This window comes from Crocuta crocuta, unplaced genomic scaffold (assembly GCF_008692635.1).
Source record: "Crocuta crocuta isolate KB4526 unplaced genomic scaffold, BGI_CrCroc_1.0 scaffold97, whole genome shotgun sequence".
Taxonomy (NCBI): domain Eukaryota; kingdom Metazoa; phylum Chordata; class Mammalia; order Carnivora; family Hyaenidae; genus Crocuta; species Crocuta crocuta.
This window is the reverse complement of record NW_027531999.1, coordinates 4,410,386-4,419,347: the sequence shown is the minus strand read 5'-3', so window position 1 is coordinate 4,419,347 and position 8,962 is coordinate 4,410,386. Positions and strand designations below refer to the sequence as shown.

At 42.2% G+C, this 8,962-nt stretch overlaps 1 non-coding gene across 1 annotated transcript; it reads right to left on the bottom strand.

Annotated features, from left to right (window-relative positions):
• Positions 1-1,037: 1,037 nt before the first annotated feature.
• Positions 1,038-1,202, bottom strand: LOC144240883 (U1 spliceosomal RNA). The gene has a single exon (XR_013337882.1). It is a non-coding gene; the product is annotated as a U1 spliceosomal RNA (small nuclear RNA).
• Between the last annotated feature and the right edge of the window lie 7,760 nt (positions 1,203-8,962).

Genomic DNA, 8,962 nt, shown 5'->3' with positions numbered 1-8,962 from the left:
AATTATTAAATTTCAGTGCAATTTTTTTTACAAAGCCAATAATTCCATTATTTTTATGGACTAGATTAAAATTACACACTGTCATTAACAGCTACTAATTATTTTCATTAATTCAGTGTCACTTGGCTGAAAATCATAGAATCCTCTTCTGCAGATTCCAAAGTACCTGTTCTTTCTAAACTTGCACAAGGGAAGCTCTCTATCTGTACCAAAACATTGTCTGTATTATAAATCATAATAACCAGCGTCTGTGACTCAGATGCTGGAACAATATGGCCACACACAGGGTTGTGGGATCAGGTTGCCACGGTAACCTCTACTCCTATCTTCCATGAGTTTAATTGTTCAGTTCTAAAATTGCACACTCTTGAGTTCAGCCTGCTTCAACTGTGCCAGGCCTTAGCTGGCAGGAAATTAAGTGACAGTATTATTATTCACCATAATTACTTGCTAATGATAATTTATATTTAGAAATATGAGAAAATATAGAACAGGGATATTTAGGAGAGCTTTTCAATCTGCCTAATGCTGTTCAAATACTGGTACTAGCTTTGCATGTTNTCATGGTTGCCCTGCCCCATAATACTTGTCTACTTTCAGTTTATTGTGTTCCAGGGTAAGATAACTGAACTTGCTTCCTCAGTCTCCAGTCCTTTGGGAAACTCAAAGAAAAACGTTGTTGGAGAATATATGATTGATATAGTTTACGTTGTGGATAGTAAAGTTCCAGCTATTAACAGGAAAATGAGCCAACAAAGAAATTCTTCAATTTCTTGATTATTAGGGAAGAGTCAGATAATTGTCATTTAAAAAATAATAAATCTGTGGTAGGTCAGGTGATAAAAATAAGTGGCAACTTTTTAAAATAACCGTTTCCATTTTCAGAAACATAAATGTAATTTTCATAACTGTTAATTTCCTTAATAATAGACTGAAGTTATTTCATTTTCTGGTTTTAACTATTTTTTTAAATGTTTATTTATTTTTGAGAGAGAGAGAGAGAGAATGCAAGCAGGGGGAGGGGGCAGACGGGGAGAGAGAGAATCTTTTAATTTATTTTTCCCCACTACCACAAAGTATGCAGTTGAGTTTCCCACATCTGGGGCAACTACAGGGGGCAGCACACCCAGAGTGCAATGGATAAGCCCCGCCCTGGGAAAACCACTTTCGTGATCATGGTATCTCCCCTGGCAGGGAAATATTTTTTGAATTTTCTAAAATGTTTTATTTATTTTTGAGAGAAAGACAGAATACAAGCGGGGGAGGAGAGAAAGAGAGAGAGAGGGAGATATAGGATCTGAAGCAGGCTACAGGCTCTGAGCCATCAGCACAGAGCTCTACTTGGGGCTCAAACTCGTAAACTGCGAGATCATGACCTGAGCTGAAATCAGAGTCAGACACTTAACAGACTGAGCCACTCAGGTGCCCCTTATCTGTATTTTTCAAATCAAAGAGGGCTACCAGCTCCACATATAAGCCATTACCCTAAGCCTTAACAGATCCTGGAAGCCTGGATCAAGCCATAACAGCAGGCATTAGAGGGGAGGAGTGCAGATGTGAAAGGTATTTATGAGCTGGAATTACCTGTGAGTGGATACAGGTATGGAGACGAGAGAACAGTAAGATTGATTCTCAAATTTCTGACATGAGCAAGTGGGTAGAATAGTGGCTTGCCACTCCGGCCATTGAGTTAAGGCATCTAACCCAGGAAGGCTTTTGCAAGAAGATGGAGATCCCATTTGCAGCATGTGGTCTGCTGGATGAATATGGTCAGTAGGCAGTGGTGTGAGCTGGTCAGATGAGAGGTTTGGACTGGTACTGTAGATTGAGAGTGAGCTGGGCAGGCCACAGAGGCCAGTCCAGTTTCCAGATTTTGTGAGAATAATGACTGGGGACTCAGCAAATGCTATGTTTTATTCTACTTTATTTCCAAACAATTGTTGCAAAGAATATATACCCACTGAGGTTACATAGACATGTAAGTGGACATGGCCCCGCCGGCCAACTTCTTGTCCTGACAGTCCCTAGGTGTGAGGTATCTATAGGTTAGGAGAAACAGAATGGTGAGTCTCAGTCTGTTGTCTTTTGTTCTATTTTAAGCAGGGCTTGGGGTAGGGGATGGTGAAGAGAGGGGAAAGCAGGTCATCCTTCAAATGTCCAGCTTGTCTCCATAGAAGAAATCCTTGCTGCACCCTAGCAACAGACTTCTGCATTTTATTTCTGCCATACATTTGGCCTATTGGAGGTTTCAGCTTATGAGGCCTCCTCCAGGGAGTTATCAGCACATAAATAGTAATTGAGGCTTTGGGCTTGGATGAAATCCCAGGAATGAGTGAGAAAGAAGCAGCCAGAGATAAAACCTTGGGGAACCCCAACATCTAGGACCAGAAAGAGGACCAGTGAAGGGAACAGGGAGAAAAATGGCGGGGCGGATGGTGTTTTACAAGTCAAGGGACGGGGGCTTCAAGTAGGGGAAGAGTGTTCCACCGTGCCAAATGCTGCAAAGAGCAGTTAAATAGGGTTGCGGATTAGCCCAATGGGCTTGGCAGTTAGGAGGTCACTGTGATATTGGCCAAACCAACTCTTATTCCTTCAAGCCAGCATTTCTTCAAGCAATGCGGGACCAAGAGGTGAGGATAGGAATCTATGTTGAATTGGCTGAAGGAGGGAGTCACAGGATTCAATAATTTTTCTCAGTCCAGAAAACATAATTTATGTTATATATATTATATAAATTATAATTTATATTGAAACTATTTGTAGGTTTTAAGTCATCATTTAATTCATTGTACAGGTACATGGGGAAGAGGAGAAGAAAATACACAATTCTCACAGTGCTTGTGGTAGGATAGTGGGTTTATGAGTGTGTCTCCCTTTCTTTTCTCTTCTTCCTTCTTCCTCAAATGTTTAATAATATGCTCATGTTGCTTTCAAAAGAAAAAACATTTTAAAGATGACAAAAGCATATCTTGCAAGATATTCACTGGCAAAATCTAAATGAGTAAGGAATGACAAATATTGTTTCCAACCTTATTTCAAACTTTCAGTTAGGTCTATTCTAATGTAGATGATTTGCATTTGAACGTCAGAGAAAAAGTGTAGGATATTGAAACCATCAACGGGTAGATTTAAAAGAGTAAGTTCTTGGGGCACCTGGATGGCTCAGTCGGTTACGTGACTGACTTTGGCTCAGGTCATAATCTCACGGTTTGTGAGTTCAAGCCCCACATTGGGCTCTGTGCTAACAGCTCAGAGCCTGGAGCTTCCTTTGGATTCTGTGTTTCCATCTCTCTCGGCCCCTCCCCTGCTCATGCTCTGTCTCTCTCTCTCTCTCTCAAAAATAAACAAACATTAAAAAAAAAAAAGTAAGCTCTTAACCCCAAAGCATTTTAGAATCACATAGAAAGCGTTGCAGGAAATATTGATGCCCAGTCCAATTATATCGGAATCTCTGGGGATGAGGAGCACCTGGCTGGTTCAGTCAGAGGAGTGTGTGACTCTTGATCTCAAGGTTGTGAGTTTGAGACCCATGAGGGGTGTAGAGATTACTTAAATAAAACTTAAAAAAAATAAAGAATCACTGGAGGTGAAGCCCAAGGTTGGGTATTTATTAAAGCTACACAGGAGATTCTATGTGCAGCCAGGATTGAAAGCAGCTAGATTAAGCTGCATAACAGGACTGTGTCTAAAAATATCATTCCACTCTCTTTTCTCCTCCTCCTTCCTTCATAGATCAAGTCACCCTGACACAGTTTGAATGCATCGTATACCATTTTTTCTATCAGTCGGTAATTATTTATGTATGTATTTGTGTGCCTTTTCCATTAATGTCTGTCTCCCCCCACTAGTCAGTGAGTGGGGTGATGACAGGGACCTGATGGTTTTTTGTACTTTACCGAGCTCTGAGCACTGGCCTGGCAGAGTGTAGTTGCTCAATAAATATCTGTGGAATGAATAGAACAGTATCAAAACACTTGCAGATCAGATGATGGGTAAGTTTCACACTGGGAAATAAATGTTGTCTCTTTCCTCCCAAGGTGGGTCAGACTGGCCTGAAGGGAGACGTGGAGCCAAAGGAAGCCACAGTCTGGCATTAGGCTCAAGCTGGCTAAAACAAAGATGAATGGCACACACATTCACCAGACTGCTAGGAAGCCCAGAAGAACCTAAAGCTTCAAATTGTAGAGGCAAAAATGAGAACAGTGGAAGTCTGGGGTTTGCAAGACAGACACAGGAAGCAAGTTCAGAGGGAGAGATGAAGAGCCCCCATGCCCAGGGCTGAGAGCCTTTTACTGATGCCCAAATCCAACTTCCTGAGAACTAAGGGCACCTATGCTGTCCACACAAATTCCAGCAGGGCCTTGTGAACCCTGAGATTCTCTGACATTTATTTAAACAGTAACTGTCAGATCAAAAAAATTAGATGATTGTGAGAAAGTGTGACCTTTCGTTTCACGAATAAAGCACCCAAATCAGTGAACTGATGCTGTGTTAGTATGTTCCCCGCTTCAAGAACGTGCACAATTAAGGGGAGAGAGGGCATGAGATGAATAATAAATAGAATGCCTTATTTAAAGAATATCTTAAGTCTATAAGAGCTTCCAGAAATATAGTAGGGAAAAGGACGTGTTTTTGGTAACCCTCATTTCTAAAATGATTCAGATATGTGATTGATTTACTATTTAAAACAGTCAGTGGTTCAGCATTCCAAAGGTTGATTCTAAACACACTCACATATGGCTGCAGGTATTGCCTACCTAGATATAAAAATAGAACTCACTAGAGATTGCCAAGGATACATGAAGAACATCCCCCAGTCTGTAAGTTAAGGGACAGTTGGTCCTTATCTTCCTATAGCCATTTACCTTTTTGTTTAAGACATCTGTTTGAGTGCATGGGGGGGGGAGGTTCGGGGGAGCATTTGGGATAAAACCTTGTAAATAAAAGAAGAAATTAGCAAAGACATTTGAAATAAAACTTTTACAATTGTTTGAAAGGGGACCAAAGTATAGAAACCCATTTTTGTGTAAATGGCTAGAAATGAGACTTCGGGTAAATTTTGAAAGGGTAATAAGAGGTGTCATAGTCTGAGACCTTCATTGGGTAAACCGTATTTTCAGTGCCGTGGAACCGAAGCAGAGACAGGATTTTACAATTTCCAACAGGCTGGAGAAAACTTGCTTCCAAAAAGAAAGATTTTCTCAATAAGTATGAATTCCACTTTTACAAGGTGATTTGAAATCAAGGTTGTGAAGCAATGAAGCAAACCAAAAAGGGCACCAACGGCAAGTCCTTTAATCAATAGAAACACAACCGTACAAGGAGTGGGTAGGCAACATGTTTCCAATCCTTAGCATATCTTTGGTGGTACACAGTACACACAGGCGGGAGAGCGCTCCCCTTATACCACAGATTTCCTCTCAGAAAGCTTTCATACTGAAGCAAGTGAAAAGATGGAGTGTGTCATTCTTCTGCTGGAGTCCCCAGTCTGTATGGGAACGTGGCTGATGTTGTGCTCCACCCAGTGTGCAGAACGTCACTTGACCCTCCGCTGCACAGACTGCCTCTGACATGTCTTTCTGAGCTTGCTTCTTTGCTGCTGGCCAAGCCTTTCCCAAGACAGGAGCATCCGTACTCCGCCCTGCTTGTTGTCTGCTCTGCCACTTTGGCCCCGGTGTCTTCGTAGTATGACCAAGCTCCCATCTGGCTTCCTGAGTACCTCCATCAGCATTCCAACCGTGGCAGAGCCCACAGGAATTAGCAGAAGACAATCATCACCAGCAAAGCCTGGGATGCAGATGTTCACAAACCTCTAGGTAATACCCATCATCATCCGGTCCCAAGCTGGACACGACTGAAGAATAAATGAGTAACGCAGATGCTGCTGTTACTGAGAATGAGATGGGCAGAAGCAAGACAGAGGTCCCAGGCAGACTTAGTAATTATTTATCTGCTGCCTGATTGTTCTTACACGGGAGAAAAGTAGCTCCTTGGTGTGAAGGGGGACACCTGAACTTACAGCCGTTTGGAGTCCTGGGTCTCCCATAGACAAACTACATGATCTTGGGAAGGTGTGATTTATTCATCAGTACCTAAGTTCAGCATTGCTGGGAGAGTTAAATGAGGCCCCTTGAGCTGAGGCAGGAGGTGTTTATACCCATCTAGACCACCTCTTGGTGGCTCTGTGCAAAGCTGCTCTAATTCCATCTTCCCCAGGGCCCTCCACTCCTCAGTCCTCTCCTGGCTCCAGTTCTCATTACTGCACTTAGTACCTAACGTATTCATGAGATAATTCAGCATATACTTAGGATTCCTATTATGTTCTGGACTTAGTGAAATGGGTACATTCCCTGCACTTGTGCAATTTACAAGTCAAATGGAAGGAACAGATGTGAATCAAAAAATGATCCTGGTGAATGAGTAACAAGGGAAGTGCTATGAAAGAGAAGGGCTTTTAGAATGAATACCAGGGAGACTAGGGTTTCAAGGAAGGATTCCCAAGGAAATGACAGTTAGGCAGAGAGCTGAAGGACGAGAAGGAATTAGCTAGATGAAGGAGTGCTTGGGGAGGAGGTGGCAAAGAGTGTTGCATGAAGAACTGAAAGAAGCCAGGGAGCTGGCTTGGCTTGGAGACGATGCTTGGGATTTGGGCTCTATCCTGAGAGTGATGGGGGAATCACTGAAGATTTTTTAAAAATGTTTATTTATTTATTTTTGAGTGAAAGAGAGAGAGAGAGCAGAGAGAGAGAGAGAGAGAGAGAGAGCGCAGAGGCAGAGGAAGGACAGAGAGAGGAGAGAGGGAGACATAGAATCTGAAGCAGCTTCCAGGTTCTGAGCTGTCAGCATAGAGCCCAATGTGGGGCTCGAACTCACAAATGTGAGATCATGACCTGAGCCAAAGTCAGATGCTTAACCGACTGAGCCATCCAGGCACCCCACTGAAGGGTTATAAGTAGGCCAACAGCAAAATCAGATCTGCATTTTGAAAGACCCACAGGTTGCTATGTGAAGATTATATTGGACAGTGAAAGAGTAGAAGTGGAGAGAGTAGTGTGGAGGCTACTGCCAATATCTGGGTAAGAACTGACAGTAGCCTACCGTGAGGTGGTGACCAGCACAAGACAGCGCTGGACACTGGGGTCAACAGTACAGGCTGAGTCTCTCGCCTCATGGAGCTCATAGGGAAGACATTAAACTAGTATTTACAGTGGGGATGAGTATGATGATGCATTGAAAGTTCTCCATGTATATGAGGCAGAGGTTCTAGAATACTCTGCTGGTACTCCATCCCCTCTCGGGCCTGGAGCCTGGCTTTGAAACGGCTCTTCCAAGGATAAGGTCTGTCCCCTGAATCCCAAGGTGGTGGCTCATTGATAAATCAGCTAGTTACTGACTCACACCTGGATTTCTGACTCTTTTTGGATTTTACCTCTTTGAAAAAGTGGTCACCTGCTAAGCATCAAAATGTTTCCCATCTCTGTACTTTGGTTCTCTCCTTTCCAATCCCCGGTCCAGGCTAGAACCCAGAGAACATCCAAGCTTGCCAGTTAGGACCTCTACTATCAGTAAGTATGACCAGATTAGTATACCCAGTGCCTGATCCACCCCAGTGAAGGATTCTATGCAAAAGGCTAGACCTGATCCTAGGTAGACTCCTACCAAGTCCCACTGGTTCCCAAAATAAAGGAGCAATTCTCCTCTAGGTATTCCTGAGGCACTTTCATTAAAAACCCTTAGTTCCAGCTATGGAAACTTCTGGAAAATAGGGAAATTATACTTGCTCATCTTGATAGATTAATGACTGGTTTTGCTGAATTATTTTTATCATGGTGAGAATGTTATAAGAACTTTGTTAATGTACATAAAAGCAGAAAAGAGATATTACATTTGAAAACACTCCTAGAAAGTATTTATTGATATTCTTTTCTGAAATAGGTCACTTTCTGAAAAGACCAAAACCATCATGGCTTTCATTTTAGATTTCAGTGTGAAAGAAAAGGAGATCCCGATAAAAATCCTAAACTCAAGAAGATGTAACATGTAGCAAAGGAATGGAAGCAGAATTTTAGAAAAAGTGGTTAATTAGGACTTTTCCACCTATAAAATTCCATGCGATACCGTGAATAACAAAAAGAATTGTGCGTGTTCAGTAAAGTGTTGTGGAATGATAATTTGCACTGATGGTGCATTAACCAATTCAAGCAGGCTTACTAATGACAAGCTTCGAGAGGAAAATAAGGGTCTGGCTCAGTTAGAATAATGATTAATTCGCAACTGCAATTAACACTTCAGAAGGTCTCAGTAGAGAAGCTAGCTGTATGTGTGGTGGTGATGTAATCAGACTGTTTTACTTCCGGGTTGAGCTGCATCAGTGATGTTGGACACAGGGTCCTGAATCTCTACTTTTAAAAAAAGAAAAGGCAAGGTTTTTTGGAACTAAGATTGACACAAAGATTTGCTTTTATGATATAACTTAATAGGTATTTTTGTACAGAACTGGGATCCTGCCTCCGACATCAAACATACTACCATTTCTCTTTTGATTCTTCAGGAAACAAAAGAGACACGGGGATCCATAAACCATAACTTCTACTTCAGGCTCTCTCTCTGATCTTCTGTATGATTGCAGAGCACTTCATGAAAATAGCTGCAATGTCTGAATTCAAATTTGGTTTTTAATGTGCGTTCAAAGGCCAGGAACCCAGGAACGTGCAGGTGTTACTGAAATGACTGGTGTGTGACTAACAATGTTTCCACATTAGGCACAGATAAAGGACGAGCCTTTGGTATATGATTACAGCAGCTCTTCACAGGGTCTGTGTCTGCAGTTTGCCTCTGGGAGTCAATAGGGAGCACGCTTATGAGTCTGATTGCCTTCTCTGCCCTCCATCACATTGCTTGCCACACACACTGGATCACAATCTGTCCTCAGGGCTGACTACCAAGTGGCTAAATTAAACAT